This window comes from Dromiciops gliroides, chromosome 2 (genome assembly GCF_019393635.1).
Source record: "Dromiciops gliroides isolate mDroGli1 chromosome 2, mDroGli1.pri, whole genome shotgun sequence".
NCBI classification, from domain to species: Eukaryota; Metazoa; Chordata; class Mammalia; order Microbiotheria; family Microbiotheriidae; genus Dromiciops; species Dromiciops gliroides.
Genome location: NC_057862.1, coordinates 171,517,582 through 171,521,615, shown reverse-complemented (window position 1 = coordinate 171,521,615; position 4,034 = coordinate 171,517,582).

The window sequence follows — 4,034 nt, the reverse complement described above, 5'->3', positions numbered from 1 at the left end:
TACATCTCTAACTCTGCTACTTTGTACTCCACCATCCCTATCTTCAATTTCATTTGTCTCTTTTTCTTTCTCTCTCCCCACCTCTTTCTTTCTTTCAAATCCTGTCCTTTCCCTCCACCCCTTTGTTCTGTTTCCCTATGTTTTTCCTTTTCTTGTTTCTGGATTCTCTTCCTCTTCCCCTACCTCTCCTCTGTCTCCTCTTTCCTGTAATAAGAAGCCTTTTTTTGACTCCTAGGGCTCTCAAGTCTTACCTTTATGGTTTTCAGATAGTCAAATTTCTCTGATTTGTCTCAAGGAGGAAGGGGAAGGAGCTTGATGAGATGAAGGAGGGGTCTTTCTGGATTAATGAAATGCCCCAGTAAAAGAACCATTTCCAGAAAGTTCTTTAATTGCTTTCTAATGCAGCACATACTTCAAAAGTGAAACTGGGGTAGGCCAGAAGAGCAGGACTATTTATTTCTGTGAGAGAAGTTGCTAAGAACTTGAACAAATAGATATCGCTAATATATTATTAGCACAATTCTTGTTGTGAATACAAATGTTACTGTCCAAGTTTTCCCATTTTCATCATAATCATATTTGCCTTAAGAAGAATATTAATTTACTCGGGAATCCCTATTTTCTGTATTATTGGTGGTATCCTGTTCCAAGAGAACTCTACAACAGTCATCTCTATGTTCCAGGAAATGTTTCACAGTAGAACTGCTTTTTAATTAGTGATTTTTCTTTTCCTTGTTTATTCTAAAGAAAGACAATACCCAATTTTGTATTTTGGGGATTGTAGTTCAGGAAAGAGAAGCAACTTGGTCATGCTATATATTTTCTTTATTCAGCCATTAAATTGCAATTCAGTATTGCTTCTCATTACATGTTTCCACATCAAATATCCCATTCAACTCCAACATAGCTTGCAGTAGAATACAAAAGTGATCTAAAGTAGATCAGAAGAGTACTGGTTAATTTTGCTCCCCCTCTTGGGACCAAAATTCCCTGACATCCTTTAGACAGTGACTAAAAAAGGTTGAATGAGCTCTTGTCCATGCCTGGGTCTTGCAGCCTGGTAGTAAGTTTGGGACCCCACTTCTAGAACTATCCAGAGCAACAGCTCTGTCTTGCCTTCTTTTTCTTGGCCCTGACAGTTCCAGCATGAGAAGAATAAGTGGTAAAGGAAAAAAAAAGAAGGAAGAAGAAAGAAAGAGAGAGAGAGAGAGACAGAGAGAGAGAGACAGAGAAAACACTTGAGTTTAAAAGCTTTCTTCTTGTTCCTAGGGACCATAGGGAAAGGAGAAAATCCAAGCTAACTCAATCTATCAGCACTCAGAAACGTAGGATTAGTTTAATCACTGTCCTTTAACTGTAAGAAGCTGAGCTAAGGGCACTGACGCCTTCCTCAGTCACTATTTTATGGGCAAAAATGTTCTCCATGTCATCTTCCCAATCAGAAAAATAATTAATGGGAGGAAAAGTGGAACAGATACACATACTACACCTATGTGAGCACAGTGAAGGGTATAATTGTGAAGTGGGAGACAAGGCCACATTCCAACCCATTTGGAAGAAGCCTTGGATCTATGAGACAGAGTTATATTCCGCTGGGTATAACTGGTTTCCCCACTCCTCATTTTCCTCCCTTCCTTTCCAACAGCAGCAGCAGCATGGTCAATACCATGCACACCTAGTTCTCTGATAAAAAGACCCCTCGAGGAGCTAAAAAAGAGAAAAAAATAGCCCGTGGCCTTCCAAGAAGAATAAATAGGAGTTCTGTGAGGACCTGTTGAAAACGAAATGCTAGGTCATCTAAAAAGGAGGAGGAAGAAGGACGAGAGTTAGCCACCTCTACTAGCTGGCCATTAAGTAGAAGGATGCTTATTCCATGCCCTGTTTACTCACTCCTCAACCTGGAGCCACCTGTATGCTCTAATATTAGGTAGGGACATGAAGCGAATGAGGGTTTAAGCTACTGGGTGTCTTATGGGCAGATACCAGAGATGAGACGTGGCCAGGAAAAAGCAGAAAAACAAGCACCCTCAGTCTCACAAGTGGCATCAAATTTGACCCCAGTGTCATCACACAAGGCCAGCTGTTGCAGAAAGGTAGACTCACAGACAGAAGACCCCAAGAGGGACTTCCAGTCCTGTCTCAGCCCGGAGGCACAACTGCACCAGGAATGATCCTCATGATGATCAACCCTGGAAAGAATAAAGCACGAGCTGTGGAAGACACAACCAGATTTGAGTGAGAAGTGAGGAGGGAGAAGTGGGTTCCTTCCATGGTAGAAACCAAGTTGAAGGAACACATACCCCTAAACACCAGCTGAAGCTGAATTCACAACAGAGGGTCCAGCAATAGCTATGACAGGAAGGGAACTAGGAGGAAGACACAATCTCAGAGTCCAAGGGCAAGAGGGCTCTGAGCAATATCACCCACCCCAAAGGAATGAAGACACCCAGGGTGTGACCTGGAGAGGAACTAGGAGCCTGCATTTATGAGAAGGGAGGTGAGTCTGGGTCATCTCTATACATTCTTATCCTTCACTATAAATAGACTTGAGCTAGATTTTATCTGAGATAATTTCTAGCTCTAAAAGTGTATCATTCTAGGGGCGGCTAGGTGGTGCAGTGGATAGAGCACCAACCCTGGATTCAGGAGGACCTGAGTTCAAACCCGGCCTCAGACACTTAACACTTACTAGCTGTGTGACTCTGGGCAAGTTACTTAACCCCAATTGCCTCACCAAAAACAAACAAACAAACAACAACAACAACAACAAAAGTGTATCATTCTATTTCTTCGGACATGTAAGTAGACACATGACCAGTCACAAGTAAACAGACTTTTTTAGGATATAGAATCAGGGGAGAAAGAATTAGGTAATATCTGGATATGAGGAACAGAAAAAGTGGTCCCTCAATTTCTCGATTTCTGGGGGCTTCTAATAATCAGTAACCTATGAGCCTCATTCCTTCTCCTTTGTTTCTTCATCCACCCTTCCTTCCTTTATGATTCTCTTCATGTTCCATCCCTTTTTCTTGTCTTCAACTTTTCCTTTTCCACTTAAAAAAAAAAGAAAATCTCTCTCCTTCCTTCAGTTTTGCCAGTGATACTCAGGGCTCAGATAAATTTCAGGATTTAAAGAAATGCTAAGGAGTGTTAGTGAGATACCTCTTAGATATAAGTGATTTATCTATGGTAATAATTAGTTCACAGATTACAAACTGTGATTTAACACATCTAGGTATTCTTTAGTAGCTTAAGCAAATAATAATTGAGGAAGTAAGACAGATACTAGTAGAGCAAATTCAAATGCTATATTGCCATCAGGTCTAAGAAAACATCTAACTGACATTCATCTATTCCTCTTGAAACTATCTGGTTCTAATCTAATGTCACCTTAGTGGCCAACAACCAAGGAGGCACAATCTTAAATGGAAAAATGAAATCCAAGGGGTTAGCCACTTGTATGATAAAAGACTGATGTTTCTTTCTATCTATTTCATAATTATTGCACATGTACCACTTAGGTTGTGTTTAACTTGTGGGAGGAGTTATTGTGTATAAATATCCATGGATCCTGATGTTCAGGATATTTGGGTCCTAGACCTGATACTGGCTTTATTTTGAGACAGGATCCCTCTTTCAATAAACCCATTTTCTTTGGCTTGGAGACTTTGGTTTTTCTTTGTCTAACCCTGTGACTTAGAAATTGTCACAACAATTTTGGTGACCCTAACATGATTGGGCAGAAATTCTGTCCTTCAGGTTCCTTTTATCAACTCGGGACTCTGTTTCTGAGCTCCAAGTCGGGGCTATTTTCCTTTGGTCCCTTCTTGAAAGGGAGAGACCTGAATGAAGATTCTTTACCCAATCAGACCTCCTCCAAGCTGGTGAGTATTTAACGAGCTGCAGATTATGATACTCATTCTATTTTTTTCTTTTCTTTTTTCTTCTAATCCTTCTGATACTAAGTAACTCTATATTTGAGTTTAAAATTAGAAAGACAGTTATAAATTATTCTCAGTGGTTTCTAGGTTTTG